Genomic DNA, 17377 nt, shown 5'->3' on the forward strand with positions numbered 1-17377 from the left:
AACATTAGTGGTGAGTATTTAACATAAATTTTACCTCAATTTTGTGAATTCATGGTAAATTTTGTTGAGACTTTTCTTTTGTATAAACTTCCTATATTTAGCTATTTAAACATTACTTACTTGGGGGGGATCATTTAGTTTTGATTTACTTTAGAGTTTATGATCCTGTTTCATCAATTTACTGTTTTTGTAATGACTAATCCTCATTTGAAATGATTTCTATATAAGTTACAAGATCTGTTACTTAAACCAATTTATAAGAGTGTTACTGCATCTTTGGTGAAGTCTACACAATAATCTCTTTTTGAGGGCAGGGATAGGGAGTTGGTAAAATCAGAGGCATTTCAGATGGGTCATGTGTAGACACAACCTTATGCTCACCAATCTGGAAATCTGTCATTATTACTCATGAAAGACAAAAAGCATTATTAAGAGATGTTTATGACCATTCTCTTTAATTTCATGCTTTAGAAAAAGTAACTTTCTCTAAAGTATTTGAGGGATAATTAAGACAAGCTTTGGGCCATATGCTGACTAAATATTTGGCATTGTGAAGGAGGAGATGTAATATCTCTCTGGTATTTTCCTACTGCCTGTTTGTTACTATTTTAACCTCTCCCCTCCCCTCCTCCCCTCCCCCTGCACCAGTTTGTCTCATTTTTAAATGCAGCTGTAGATTTCAGTTGGTTATTACTTCATGCTCAAAATAATATTTATTAGAAAAATATTGGCTTATTGAAAAGTCCAATAGAAAGAAAAGGTCTCCTACTAAGGATTATAACTGTTCTTGATTATAATTGTCAAAGTCATAGCTTAAATTGATTTGTTACATAGTTGCAGAATCATACTACTGAAGCTTATATCTATTTAAAGTTGATATTCTCAAATTTGGTAAGAAAAGGAAATCAAAGGGGAAAAACATTGTCAAAAGGGAGAGTAATTTTTATATACTATATAGACTTGCTTATCCATCATGGCCACTCCCATGGTATTATGATGAATCTTTTTAGGAGATTCTGATTAGGAGGTGGAGTCAGAATTTTAGAGCAGAGGGAGGGTTCCCTACAAGAAACTTTTCAGCAGTGTCCTCAATTTAGTTTGGAATTTGGGAATTTTACAGTCATCTAACTTAATAAAGTCTTAGGTATGATTTCTGTTAATTTACAAAATAGAAATCCTTCCATTTTTATTTTAATAAAGACAACTGATTTAAAGATAAAATTAGGTGGATAGCAAATGATTAACATTACGGTTCTTACAGCAAATTGGATTAAATTATTCTTTTGGAGTAGAATATTAGGCATTCAGTTACTGAGCAAGATATTTGTGTCTGATTTAACATGGTAATGCTGAAACATTTTATTTCTATATCCATTCATTTCCTTTACAAATTTAACTAAATTTCCAAGATTCTTAAAACTCTTTTTAGTTTGTCAGATTTTCGATTTAAACATGGTTTACCCATCTGCTTTTAATTCGATTTTTAAGATGTTTTTTACTTGAGTCGTGGGGCCACAGTTAACTCCTATTTCCCAAAGAAAACCTGTTCAGTTATAGCATTTCCAACTTGATTATGTTCATTAGGGATACAGTTAGCTTCGAGAATTGAAATTCTTAGAGGGCACAGACAGTTTGCTTTAGTCATTCTATTTCAGATTTTATAAAGTTTATATCAAAACTGCTTATAATAAAAAATTGAACAATTTGTGTTTTATATATTTTTTCAGTTTTAGTTCATCATCAGAGGCAAAAGCTAAGATCCAAATATAAGCCAAAAATTTCAATTAAATACTAGGGCTTGTAAACACAAAGCTTGAGGCCTTGTCTACAGACAGTACCACAAAAATCCTTATTGTGATTGACTAGGAGTATGAGTGAAGCTTGAGTTAAGAGGCAACTAAGCAAGAAAAGAGAGAGAATTCGAGGAAGTGGAAGAATCAGAGGTCAGGGGTCTAGGAATCTTTGATAAGAAAGCAAATATCAGATCTTCAGAGGTCATTAAAGTAGGGGCAGGAGCTATAGACAGGCAGGAAGTTACATATTGCCACAGGGCAGGTTAAGAATAGATTGAATATTGTTGGCAGTGTTGGTGGGGGCAGCTTCTCCTTTTGTTAATATTGGGCTTTAAATAGCTGATGCCTTTTTATGTGCAGTTTCCTTTAGATAAAGGGTGTAGGGTTTTGCTGGATGGCTCAGGATTGAGAACATTTGGTGGTAGTGATGTGTTTTTAGAGGGGAAGGGATACTGTGTTACTGATATATCCTGCATGTTTCAAGCATTGGATTGTTTTGAGATCTTGAGAGGTTGTTACTGGTTCCTAGAGTCCCTTAAATGCAGTTCGTTATCATCCTTTGCCTCTGTTTTCTTGAAGAATTTGAATCTAATTTTCTAGATAGTGAATTTAACTGCTATTTTAAGATGTTTTCTTTGGGTGTAGTATTTTATTTTTTAATTTGCTTTGACACTCTTCTATTACCCTTTCAGTTTTGATGCTATTTCGAGCGTTACTATGAAATCTTACCTTAATGATCTTTTGCTATTATATGTGATATAAACAGTCATTTACCTTTTTATTTCAGAGCTCTTTAAGAATGTGCTTTTACTATCCACATTGTTTTGGCATTACCACGCCCATTTTTCAAGTCTGAAAAATAAAAGGGAAAACAATTAGACTTTATTTAGTTAAATGATGATCATTGGTGTTGAGAAAAATAGACGTTTTTTCCAAGGGAGAGCAGGTATCTATATAAGTACTAAAGCCAGAGTACTTCTGGTGACCATTTAGTGCTCTTACTAGAATCCCAAATGTTCTCATTGCATAGTACCTTAAATTTTTAAAATATTTTGGGTTTTTGTTTTTGGTTCCACTTATAGCGAGCTTTATTTTAAGCAAAATATTTTAAGAAAAGCTGAAAACTGGGGTTAATGCCAAAATTAACCCCCCACACACACCTTTTTTTACTTCAAAGATAGAGACTGTCTCCATCTCCAAAATGTCAGAGAATAACCTCCCTAACCTCACTGGGAACTCAGCACCCAACCAGCAGGGTAAGAAATTATTTATCACCTGGTTATATTAGGAAGCTGTAATAAATAGGATACTTACTGGGTTTAATGGGTAGAGTACAGACTTGGGGGCTAGGAAATAGGTTCTATACTAAATATTTGATGTATGGAAACATCTTAGGTAATTCAGTATCACATCTTTTTAAATAAGCCTTTTCTATCTCATAATTTTGTATCTGTTTAATAATGGATCAGACTATCAGTGTGAATAATCCTGCTTTTGCTAAAACTTTGCCTCTGTTTTGAATCTGGGCCTTCTAATATTGCCACTGCTTTCCCCTGGAGGATTGATTCTTCACCATCTAGGAGATCAAAATCAAGGAGATAAAGGAAAGTCTTAGTTTTGAAGAAGAAAGTCCTGGAAAATATTTAGTGGAAGGAGGTAGGGAGGTAGCCTCAGTGTGTGTTCATAATTCATTTTATTAAATAATTTATTAACAAATAACTGTAGGCAAGGCATTTCTTGTCTCATTTCTGTGTTTGTATAATCCTGATGCAAGTGGTAGTTTTTTACTTGAATGACCAGCTAAATCTTTTTTTGTTTGTTTTGCGGTACGCGGGCCTCTCACTGCTGTGGCCTCTCCCGTTGCGGAGCACAGGCTCCAGACGCGCAGGCTCAGCAGCCATGGTTCACGGGCCCAGCCGCTCCACAGCATGTGGTATCTTCCCAGTCCGGGGCACGAACCCGTATCCACTGCATCAGCAGGTGGACTCTCAACCACTGCGCCACCAGGGAAGCCCGCTAAATCTTTTAAAACAGAGGTGAAGAACCTCTGTCACAAACGAGCTTGTGCCATTGATTTAATTTCATCTGACTTTTGTACTGTTGTTTTGGCCATGACTGATAAAATTTAGTTAAATAACAAATCTGTTTTGAATAACTCTCATGTGTTAATTGTACTTTCCTAAGCAATTTGGGGCTAAAGATAAATAAAACATTGTTTTGGCTCTTAAGGAGTCACAGTCTGCTGAAGAAGGCAGAGACACAAACTCTAAGCATAGGTTATTTGGGGAGTACAGAGGAAGGGGACGCCTCCCACCTGATCTGGGTTGTAAATCTTGAGGAGAGTTTATGGGCAGAAAGGGACACAATATGAGCAAACACCTATTAGAAACACAGCGTGATGGTGACTTAATGGCAAACATTTCTGTATAGCATTTGCTTTGGTGATTTCGGTGAGATTTTAAGAATTAGAAATTGAGAAGATGTGGACTTTTAGTTAACTGAAATTTTATCAGTCCTGCTTTTTGAGACTTTGCAGATTTTTTTTTTTTAATACAACTGTGTTGACTGTGCTTGCTTTCTCTCTAAGTAATTTTTTTCTTAGATGAATCCATTCTGATTTGTGTGGACCATTTTATGTGTGAATATTCATCTTTTTTATATCTTCTGTACTTTCTTCAGTATTCATTTTGTGTGTGACTTGCATATTGCTTTTCCTGTTTTGACTTTGTAATGACAAACATCATCAGAAACTTTAATTTTTTTCTCGTCATTGAGTGCTAAAATATTTAATATATATATATTCTAAGCATGATAACCATTGTGTTTGCTATCCCTTTAATATCATTTAAAGATTAGGGGATTAGGTTTTGATTTCTGTTATCACTTGTAAGTTGGTTGAAAGTTATTGAACTAGAAGATACAGCAGGATGAAAGTATACTATTCTGAGAAGTTTTAATCTGAAAAATAATTGGTGCTTTTTTCTTATGAGCTATCATTATTTCCAGATTGATGGGCAGAAATGCAAAAATAAAATTTTGATTTAAAAAATTTGCCAATACATTGCTTTGAAACAAGGAGAAACCTTCTCTAGTTTTTTTAAATTTAAGAAATAATTTTAGAAGATACTTAAGCTAAGTATAATATAATGGTTATATTATAGTGAAATTTTATTATAAATAATTAGAAGAAAAATAATAATACTTTTAGAAAGTTATTCTTTTCTTTCCAGTTTTAATTACAGATCTAACTTTTATACTATTTCAAACTTACATTTTAAAGAACAAAAATAATTTGCTGAATTTGCTTTAAAATTCACCTAGTTATGTAGGATGAGCACCAGCATTTTATACGTTGATTTGTTTTCATATGACCAAGTGGTGAGATGAAAATTCCATTAACTCAACTATGTTTCTTTGACCCTCTGAGAGGGCCCATTGTTCATGAAAAGGTGTTTCTATTCCTCTTGAAACTTACATTTTTTTTTTTCTGAAAGATCATCATCTGGTATTACTCATAATTCTTATCTTACTAACACTTGTATTAACGGACCATAATCGTTACGGAGTTGCTGCTGTGAGAGGAGAAGCTTAACAGGGTAATGAGTAGTCAAGTAAAAGTAAAAGAAGCTGTAGTCTCAGCTGCCAACAAATTGTGACCTTGAAATGGGCAATGAATCATTTACTCTTTGTGGACCTCAGTGCCTTCATCTCTAAAAGTATCAGGGTTTTACTTGGTGACCTCTAAGGACATTTTTCTCCCCCAAATTATGGTTTTGTTTAAAATATGACAAAAACTATGAAGTACAAAAAATAATACTTGAGGTTTTTTTTTGTTTATGTACTGAGAAAGATATTTGAATTAAAAATAGTTAAAAATCAAGAGCTACTTTTGTAGGAATTAACTCTTCTCAGTTTAATATTCCTTTCTTCATATATAATAATTCAATGCTTATATTTGTCCACTTCATAGCAGAACAACTAGATTAAAAAAATGAGTCAGTTACCTGTTTCATTTTCATGATAACAAGTAATTTTTATTTCTTTCCCTGAATTTGTCAATTAATTATAATCAAAACCAAGATTTTATAAAACAACCTAATTACTTAACAGTTTGGAAATTAGTTTTCTTTTTGTAACAGAAAATCTAGGAAAATAATGATGTATATTAAAACATATCATGTGACCAGTATTTGTTTCATAGTTATGTTACTAACTGATGAATGTGATCATGTGATTTCATTTACTTTATACATTTATTTAGTCATGCTTGATCCTCTGTCCTACAATTTCTTAGTATCTTTGGTTAATACATTCCTAAAATATTTGTTCTAATACACTAGTTTTAATAGTAGCAACTGCTGTTTAATTTATAAATGTAATATATGATATTTTTATTTAATATTTTAAAAAATCATGGTTTGTAAATTTTCACCTATTGTATCAAAGGCCACACAATAAATTTTGCATGTGCATTCTTAGATGTCAGCAGCAATTCATAATTTTGCCACATGATGTCCCCTAAATTATTTTTCAGTGTGGCTTTAAAAGGAATTTCAATGTTGTATTGATTTTTCTCTCCTCTAAGGCTTACTTATTTGGGGGGTTTAGAATAGTGAAAATCTATGTAGAGGTTGCACTATCGAGCCTTTATTTCTGTTTCCTGTTTAATATTTAGTAGACAGTAATTGCTTGTGCTATAGAATGAATGAACTAGTGAATGGAGACAGAAAATGTTTTGGAAGAATGGTTTTATTGTGATGAATTTATTCAAGTGATCATCTGTGCTTTTAACCATTTTAAGATTATTCAATGTGAGTTGCTTCCAGGCCTTTTGGTTAAGATTAAATATAGTATCTACTTTTATTAGTTAATTTCAGATATATTATCTATCGTAGAGCAATTCATCCTCTATCCTAGAAGGATACATCCTCTATCTAATATCTGATAGTGTGTTACCTCTAAGAGGAGTGCACGTCCCTCTGGAGATTTAAAACAAAAGCAAACAAAATAAAAAAACTCTAATTAGAATCTCTAAATTGCCAAAATGTTAATAACAACTTGGATTTTCTTGCCCTTAAATTTGTAATATATGGTTAAAGATCTATTAGTTACATGTGGGCCATTCCTTACAGCAAGTGACATTTGAGCTGTAAAAATGGCCAGTATATTGATTTTTATATATATATATATATATATATATAAAATAATTAACATTTTAAGAAAATGATTTATTTGGCTAGCTGTATACCTTCCTGCATTGCTTTTAATAAGCATAATCTTACATACCACCCTGATAATGATTTCTACTATGAATTGTATTTATAACTTTATGTTAAAAAGCATATAGGAATGCAATCATTAGAAAACATGTCTGTTGTAATTGTATTGCCTGATAATTTGATGAGTATATTCTGAACCTCCCTCATTCTTACATGTTTAAACAGTATAGCTTGATTTTTATACACAGATTAATCAAGAATAAACGTGAATAAATAAACATTGTAAACTAGGATGTAAAACTCCAGCTTCTTTTATACAGTAGTTATGTTGACCTTCACTTTTCATTTTGCATATTTGATTTCCTTTCATTATATTTTCTGAGGATGTTATTTCTAGAGATACTTCACACTTTTTTTGTAATACTGTTTTATAGGTGGATTGTTGTAAGACTACAAGCCCATGAAATTAATTTTTTTCTTGTTACCTTTGTTTCAGCATACATGTTCCAGTCTGCTTGTTTACTGACCAGATTAGGGGGTAAACAGATTTACAGCAGGTGTGCCATATGTGTCTATGGCTTTGTTTTTCTTCTTCTGCTATGTCAATTTTTGGTCCAAAGGTGACCAAATATGTAGTTATAGATTTGTGAAAGTACAATTTCCCCCCACTATCCAAGTTAGAGCATTCCTGTGAAACCTTTTGTAGGCTGAAATGGCATAAAGCGAAGAAGCAGTTAGCTTAGGACACATCTTGCTAACAGATGGACAGAATAAATCAAGGTAAAGCATAAATGCTCACAGATACAGTTCAAAGCTATGATGGCTTGATGCTGAGGTACTGATGTAGTTCTGGGGGAAGGATCTTGGCCATGCCAGTCTGGATGTTCAGGCTGCATGCCGCCTTTATAATGAAATTGCTACAAAACAAACCCTGAACGCTATTTTTGCTTTTTTTCACAGAAGTGAAAATCCTCTTTGGATTTCTTTTGGTTAGCAAAAACAGATACTAATGTATGGTGTAAAGTGAACTTTTGAAAAGTGGGGGATACCTGTATTGGATAATTTGGGGCACAGAATTTAAAAGGTTCCAAATGAGCCATTATGATTCTTTGAAAAACAGGTTTAAAATTGTATTCTGCACTATAAAGTTATAATTTTTACCAAAAGCAAAATAATTCAAACAGAGAAATGTTTACTCGTATTAGGTGTCTACATATATTTCTTTGAGAGATCACAAATCAAGTTTCCTTGAGGGATTCCTAGGTGTAAAATTTAGATATATCAAGTATAGGAATAATGAAGATATCAAAGCATTGGAAAGTGAATTTCTTTTCTCTTAAGAACTAGAGGGAAAGAGGAGATACTGAGCAAAAATAGGATTACTTACCCTGTGAAAGCACTCTTTTGGCTTCTGAGGGGGATTTACAAATATGATGAGATAGCTGTGTTTGTTTTTCCTTCTTTATTTCTTAAGTCTATGATTTACTGACTTAAGATTTTTAAGTACTTGTATTGAAATGCACCTAGGATATCTGTGACTCTCTAGGATATCTGCTCTTTTTGTGGTACGCGGGCCTCTGTTGTGGCCTCTCCCGTTGTGGAGCACAGGCTCTGGACGCACGGGCTCAGCGGCCATGGCTCACGGGCCCAGCCGCTCCGTGGCATGTGGGATCTTCCCGGACTGGGGCACGAACTCGTGTCCCCTGCATCGGCAGGCAGACTCTCAACTACTGTGCCACCAGGGAAGCCCGATATCTGCTCTTTTTTTTTCTTTTTTTTTTTTTAAGTGGTACGAGGGCTTCTCACCTTCGTGGCCTCTCCCGTTGCGGAGCACAGGCTCCAGACGCGCAGGCTCAGCGGCCATGGCTCACGGGCCCAGCCGCTCCGCGGCATGTGGGATCCTCCCGGACCGGGGCACGAACCCACGTCCCCTGCATCGGCAGGCGGACTCTCAACCATTGCGCCACCAGGGAAGCCCTGCTCTTTTTTACAATCATCTATTTCTCATTTATGCACCAGTCTTTTTTAAACCTCACTTTTCCTGTTTTTTACAAATATTTGCACTTTTATTTATTTACTTGCTTATTATTTTTATTTATTGTGGTTTATGCCACAAGCAGGGAGTGGCATGTTACTGAACATGACTTGGGAAGGAGGATGAACAGCCTTTTTCCATCAATCGTCTTAGGCTTTGGCAAGTAGATTGATGTCAGCCAGTCTTTGATTTAAATTGGTAAATAAGGCAAATTTCATTGCCTTGAGATTTTATCTGAATTTTTAGGCAGTAATGGTTATTTTCAGTTCTTTTAGTCTGATGTTCTATTTTTAAAGTTTTTATATGAGAAGAATTTCTATAGTCAACTAGCAAATATTTATATTTAGATATGAGGTATGAATAAATTGAAACTAAATAATTCAAATGTCATTGCCTCATTTATTTAATTATATTTATCCTGGGGTGCTCTTTAAATGTGTAGTTAATTAATTCAGGGAATTTACATACATTCTAAAGCCCTATTATAAAATCCAGGTTAGGAGAAAGATTGAAAGATGTTCAACTTCCCCTCAGCTCAGTTTCTTTGGGGAGAGATAGAATTGTCTCATATTGATGGGGCAGGCTGACCTAAGCAGAATATTAATCTTACCTTTATCTTTTTTTTTTTTTTAACTTGTGATGGGCTATCCACTGTAGTCCCTGCTTCACTCCCTGAAAGATATGAGGTGGCTTATTAAAAATAAGTAAAATATGAAAAGATTCAAATCTTACATTGAAGGAATTGAGGCAATGGGAAATTATGAGTAGGAAAATAAAGCCAAGAAAAACTAAACAATATATTGTCTAGGGATGAAGGAATATATGACAAAACTATAAAGGAAAGCAAGAGAATGGTTAACACTTAAAAATTAGGATCATGATTACTTTAAGGACTAAAAGGAGAAGTTGGAAAGGATACAAGAGAGACTTCTAAGGTATTGATAATCTTCTGTTTCTACACCTGAGTGGTGAGTACATTTTTTTATTTTTGAAATTATGTTGACTGTACATCTATATTTTATACATTCCTCTGTTTGTATAACATACTTTTATAATAAAATAAATAAGGTGACAAAGAATGAAAGTCAGCCAACCAACCAATAGTAAAAACCTGAATTTTTGTCAAAACCAGAATGAGAGTCATTCTACTCTAGAGATTGTCAGATTAATATACTCTGGAAGCAATATGGGTTTGAATTGTGCTGGTCTACTTATATGTGGAATTTTTTCAGTAGTAAATGCTGCAGTATTATGAGATCCAAGGTTGGTTGAATCTGCAGATGTGGAGGGCTGACTATAAGTTATATGCAGATTTTCAACTACTCAGAGGCTCAGCACCCAACCTCTGCATTGTTCAAGGGTCAACTGTAACTCAAGGCAAAATTGGAAAGTTATGTAGTATTCAGCCCAAATAATTTTATTCTGCTCAGCCTATATCTGGAATGTTTTGTTTGCTTTTGGGCACCAGCATTTAATTAAACATTGACAACTATGGAAGACTTAGAAACTCTGTAATAAGAAGTTGGGACAGTGAACAACTGAAGTATGTAGATCTATTTAGTCTGTAAATATTAATGCAGTATTTACAGGGGGAATATGATTGCTGTCTTCAAATGCTTGAAGACCTGTCACATAGAAGAGAGACTTCAATATGAAGCTCCAGGGGTTGGAATTAAGTCTAATAGAGGAAAGTTTCAGGGAGGTAGATTATGATTGAATATAATGCAGAACCATGTAAGCTTTTAAACTACTAAAAGCTCTGTACAAAAGGAAAAAAACCTTTACTTTTTTAACATTTATTTAAAAATTTTAATTTTTTAATTGAAGTGTAGTTGAGTTAACAGTATTCTGTTAGTTTCAGGTGTACAGCATAGTAATTTGATATTTTTATAGATTATACTCCATGCTAAACTGTTATAAAATGCTGCTATATTCCTTGTGCTATACATTACACTTTTTTAAACTTATTTGTTTTATACCTAGTAGTTTGCACCTCTTAAACCTCTTTACATTGTTAAGTAAATGTATGGAGGTGAAGCAAGATTCTTTACTAGACTATTTTAACTCAGAATTATCTTCTTTAAACCTACGTGGAGTGTATTAGCCTTGCTATTTGGATGCCTTCTGAAAAATTTGCCCTTTTTCACACTTTGATTTAAGAAAGTTTATTTTTAGAATCCTTATTCTTATCATATGTATAACCTTTTTGTTATTATTCAGTCCTGTAGGCTTAATTATTTTCATTTTCAGTTTATTAGCTGGCTGATGGTTAATCCTTGTTAATATATATGTTCATGCAACAAATATGTATTGAACACTGTGCTTTATATGAAGTCCTGAGGATCACTGTAGTGAATCAGACACAGTTGCTGCCTTCATAGAGTTTACATTGTATTGAAGGAGACAGTTATTCAGTTACAGTTCTGATAAACACTGTAAAGAAGTGTGGGGTGTTATGAGAAAATGTAATTGCATGACCTGACCTAATCTGAGATGAGAGGGTCAGGAAATAGTACATTGCCATTTAGAAAGAATTACAGCAAAAGGAAGTTCAGTACTTTAAATTTAGTGTAGCGTACAGGCCACATTAAATAAAAGAGCATGGCATTCAGAGCCAGATTTCCTGGATTCACATCCCAGCTTCATTACCTACTTGGAAAAGTTACTTTAACCTGTCAGTACTTCAGTTTCCTCATCTGAATGTTAACAGTATTTATCTCATAGGGTAATTATAGATATTAAATGAGTTAAAATTGTAAAGGGCCGGGCTTCCCTGGTGGCGCAGTGGTTGAGAATCCGCCTGCCGATGCAGGGGACACGGGTTCGTGCCCCGGTCCGGGAAGATCTCACATGCCGCGGAGCGGCTGGGCCCGTGAGCCATGGCCGCTGGGCCTGCGCGTCCGGAGCCTGTGCTTTGCAACGGGAGAGGCCACAACGGTGAGAGGCCCGCATATCACAAAAAAAAAAAAAAAAAAAATTGTAAAGGGCCTACAGCAGTACCTTTTATATTAAAATATGCTATATAAGTATCGAAGAATAATACTTATTCAGAAAACAAATCTAAGACAACAGATTTTTCCAATTATTTATAATGAATTTTATTAGTAATAATAGTTAAGATTCTTTGAGCACTTACTGTGTGTTAGGTACTGTGCTAAATGTCTCTACATGATACTATATTATTCTGTCAATTCTTTGAGGTACTATAGATATTATTTTAATGTCTTCACTTTCTTTTTTCTGACAAATGAAGAAACCAAGGCTTCAATAGATTGAATAATTTGCCCAGGCTGTGCAAAGAGGCTGTGCTCTTAACTGCTATTCTTTGTTAACTTCACATGATCCCAGTGAAAAACTGACCTTGTCTAATGTTAAACATTTGATAACAGACTGTGAACTTGTGGAATATTATTGGCAACTTATTCTTCTAAAACTTAAAATATAGTGTAATGGGCTTTTGTTTCATGCTTTATCTGCTTTTCGGAGACAGTTTTATCTCCACTAGTCCAACAAGCCCATATACCAGACCACTCTGTGTAATGTGGACCTAGGACATCTGTCTGAATCCTGGAAGAATCAGAGCTACAAAGATCTTGCGAACATATCTTGTTTACATTGTAGCTTTGAGATTTTTAAGTTTACTCTAGGATAAGCATTGCCAGCTGATGGTATATGTGTCAAGGTGGCAGAAGATAAGTGTTTTTTTCCTCCATCAGATGCTAGACAGAATTTCAAATAGGCAGTTTGTTTACGTCTATTTCATGGTCTCTTGTTGCTTGGTATTCTCATTTTGCTTTTTGATTATACTCCAAACGTTTCATTTTGTAATTCAGCAACATAATTTATCACTCCAGTTATGTCTGATTTTTTTTTTTTTTTTTTTTTTGTGGTATGCGGGCCTCACTGTTGTGGCCTCTCCCGTTGCGGAGCACAGGCTCCGGACGCGCAGGCTCAGCGGCCATGGCTCACGGGCCCAGCCGCTCCGTGGCATGTGGGATCTTCCCAGACCGGGGCACGAACCCGTGTCCCCTGCATCGGCAGGCGGATTCTCAACCACTGCGCCACCAGGGAAGCCCATGTCTGATTATTTTTTTCCATCATTATTTCCATGCTCAGGAACCTACAGTGGCTTGCTATTGTAATGTAATAAAGTCCTCTGAACTCCACATTCTCCTGTTCAGGATGCTCTATTGTTTGGCCCCATCTTACCTAACCATAGATAATACCTCTTGCTTTGATTATCTGAACTTGCCATGCTCACTGGTGTTTCCAAGCTTTTCCTAGTGCTGCTTACTCTGCTTGGAATATTATTCTACTTTTATCTACTTTATCTGTTATACAAAGCTTTTCTTGTACATTGTAACTGAGAATGATTTGTTCTTTATAATATTACTCAACAATTTAGTAATTTTTATATTACTGATTATTTACTATTATAAAGTTTTGATCCGTTAGGATGATAAAGCCAGGGGACTTTGTACATATATTTTAAAAAATTGTTGTTATTATGTCCTTCATTTATTATAGGTCAGTACTATCTCCTCCTTTAATGTTCAGCATGTGGTGCTTTTCAAATAATTGAAAGTGATCTACATTCTGTAAGATTAAAAGATAAAATTCTGAAGAAAGATAAAGTTTGGCTGTGCTTTGAGCAGAAAGAAGAAAGGATTAAAAAAGAAATATCTGAGATATAGAGTTGGTAGGTGCAGACAAATTATGAATGGTGCTTAACAGGATGATATATATTTATATTTCACTAAAGTAGAAATGAACAGTAAATAATTTTTAAAAGGCTGATGAAGTGTTTTAAAATAGTGAAACCTTTGAAATATAGACTGAGTCATGGGTTATTTTATATTGAATATGTAGATATGTATTGTGTGTGTGTGTATGTATATATATGAATGAAATTTGGATATTGGAAGAACAGGAGAGTATGGTTTTAGTAGTTGCTTTTAAACTATCTGAGAAAAACTTCATGTTTTTATCTCTGTCAACAAAATGTAGTATAGAATATAAGGGATTATATTATGTACATTATTATTATTATTTTAATGAACATTATGATAGCTTCCTAAGTTCATTATGTAATCTACAGTTCTATTTAGTGCCATTTGTTAGGACTTCACAAGTGCAAAGTAATTGGCAATAGCTTATTGTGTATTATTTCTAAACTTAGTTTATATTAGCATTGCATTTCTTCATTCTTCTACACAGCTATAGACCTAGGAGATGGAGTTGTTGCAGTTTAGTTTCCTAAAGGCAGGAAAAGCCCTGAAAATTCAGGATACTAATAAAGCAGTCTTATTTGGAATATACTGGAATCCTGTGCATTTAGTCACTTTCTATTTTCAGAAGAAGAAATAGCAGTATGACACATCCGAGAGTCTGAAAAACAGCTTTTCATCTTCATACCATTTACTATAAAATGTATATGGAAATCTTCTTCAAACTGAAACCAGTAAAATCTTCAAAATACAGTATATACTTGTAACATTTAGTTTTAAGTGACTTTTAAAACTTTTCATCACATCTTTATAGAACAAGTCATAGTTCTACATGACACATAGTCATAGTGTCATGTCTTCATGAGTATAATGAAAATTAGAATTCTAATTAGTGGAAATTATACATAGTTTATCTTTCTTTTGGCTCTCATTCCTACATAGCAGAAGAGTAAAATAACATATCCAATGATTTCAGTTTTCAGAAAACAAGATCTTGTCTCTGACCTTTGAAGTTTAATGTATCCTATTCTTATTCTTGACTTTCAATATACCTTTTCTTTTCCTGGCCTCTTTCTATGTCTTGATTACTGAATAATCTCATTCAAAATAATTTATCGGAATATATCAGTCTTTTTTTTTAAAGGATTGACACTAATAAATGGCAAATTAAACTGGACTAAAGCACCAGTAGTAACTTTGTGTCTTCTGCATATTTATTAACAGAAATGTAATTGTCCTATATCAGTAATTGAAATCCCAGCATTTTTCTCCTGTTGAACTTGATTTCATTCAACTTAAAGATTAACAGAAAACTAATTCTAAAAACTCCAGGTCCAGGTGGTAGTCTGTGAAGGCATTTTGGAAGGAAGACTTCTTCCATATTTAATAGTAATTCCATTTAGCATCTCTACTGAAAATCACCATTATAGTTTTTTAAAATTACTTTGAATCATGTTTCTTTTATATGTTATTCTGTATTGATAGTAACTTTATTAAATGGTTTAATTTTTTATAAATGATCAACTTCTCATGTGCATGTTCTGCTTCCTCTTTTTTATAACTTATTACATTACATACAAACAGAAAAGTACACAATTCATAACTGAAAGCTTTGTGAATTGCCACAGAGGGACCACATCAGTGTAACCACTAGGTGAAGACATAAAATATCAATAACCTAGAAGCCTCCTTTGTACCCACACTCAGATATTACTCTCTCTGTTCCCAAGGAAACCAGTCTTTGACTACTTCTGTTTTTGAAATTTGTACAAAATTTTGTAAACTTTTGTCTGGCTTATTTTGACATTATGTTTATGAGATTGGCCCATGTTGTTGCATGTAGCAGTACTGTTCATTCACTCTCATCAGTGTAAGGATTCAATCGAAATCATAGAATTTATTTGCTATTTCTTTTGTTAGAAATTTGAGTGATTTCAGTTTGGGCTCTTTGAGATAATGATGCTCTGAAGATTCTTGTACGTGGTGTTTTTGCATGTATTTCTGTTGAATACATAGGAGTGAAAGTGGTAGGTCATATTTTTAAAACTTGAGTAGATAATGCCAAACAGTTTTCCAAAGTGATTATACCAATTTACACTTTATTAGCAGCTCATGGGTTTCAGTTGTTCCATACATATCCCTGCCAATACCTTGGGTATTATCAGTCTTTTAATATTGAATATTCTGGTTAATATATATTGCTGTCTCGTTGAGATTATAATTTCTATATCACTATTTAGTAATGATAGTGAGCATCTTTTAATAGGGTTATAGGGCATTAAGATGTCCTCTTGATGAAGTGTCTCTTGATTTAAGTCTCTTGTCCCTTTATTGTATTTGGTCATCTGTTTTTTTTCTTTATTAAGATACAAGCCCTTTGTTGGAGATATACTTTAACAGATACCTTCTTCCACTTGTGGCTTACCGTTTACTCTCTTCATGATACTCTTTGAAAAAAACAGAAGTTCTTAATTTTAGTGTGGTTCAACTTATTAGTCTTTAAAGTTAGTACTGTTTGTACCCTGCTTAAGAAATCTTTGCTTACCTTGAAGTGATAAAATAGTCTCCTGTATTATCTTCTGGAAACTTTTTTTTATCTTTCAAATTTAGTGAGGTTGTGAAGTATGTATTGTATGTATGTGTGTGTACACACACACACATACCTATATACACATACATATGTATAAGTCTTACTGTACATTCTATATTCTCTTCCATTGATCGATTTTATTACAGTGTGTTAATTATGAAAATCTTAATATTTGGTAGAGAATATCTTCCCAGCTTTTTTCTGCATAATTATCTTGACTCATCACAGCCCTTATATTTCCACATGAATTTTAGAATCAGATTGTAAATTTTTACCAAAAAAATCCTACTGGGAATTTGATTGGAATTGAATTGAACCTGTGGCTCAATTTGTGAAGAAATGACATTTTTATAGTATTGGGCCTTCTGATCCATGAAAATTATAGATCTATCCATTTATTTAGACTTTCTTTAATTTCTCCAAACATTCAGTAGCTTGTAAATATTTGTGTAAATATCTCTTACATTTTTTATTAGATTTATTCCCAGGTATTTAGTTTTGCAATGCCATTACAAATGGTGCCTTTTCTATTTCTGATTGTTCCTGTCTATATAAAATACAGGGCTTCCCTGGTGGCGCAGTGGTTGAGAATCCGCCTGCCGATGCAGCGGACACGGGTTCGTGCCCCGGTCCGGGAGGATCCCACATGCCGCGGAGCGGCTGGGCCCGTGAGCCATGGCCGCTGAGCCTGCGCGTCCGGAGCCTGTGCTTGTGCTTCGCAACGGGAGAGGCCACAACAGTGAGAGGCCCGCATATCACAAAAAAAAAAAAAAAAAAAAAAAAAAAAAAAATTTATTTTTTATGTATTGAGTAAAACATTTGAGTATAATAGTTTGTTTTGACTCTACATTATTTAAAATTTTTCTACGTACACAGTCATGTCAATTGCAAATAATGAGAATTTTTTTCTTCCCTTCTATCCTTATACTTTTCTTTTTTCTCTTGCCTTATTGCACTGGCTAGAACCACTTGTCCAGTCTTGAATACAAATAATGATAGAAGGCATCCTTGTA

The 17377-nt window shown here is 34.0% G+C and overlaps 1 protein-coding gene across 1 annotated transcript in view; it reads left to right on the forward strand.

Annotated features, from left to right (window-relative positions):
- Positions 1-17377, forward strand: part of RBM46 (RNA binding motif protein 46) — a 94385-nt gene that overhangs the window by 65103 nt on the left and 11905 nt on the right. The window lies entirely within an intron of this gene.

This window comes from Kogia breviceps, chromosome 6, assembly GCF_026419965.1.
Source record: "Kogia breviceps isolate mKogBre1 chromosome 6, mKogBre1 haplotype 1, whole genome shotgun sequence".
In the NCBI taxonomy this organism is placed as follows: Eukaryota; Metazoa; Chordata; class Mammalia; order Artiodactyla; family Physeteridae; genus Kogia; species Kogia breviceps.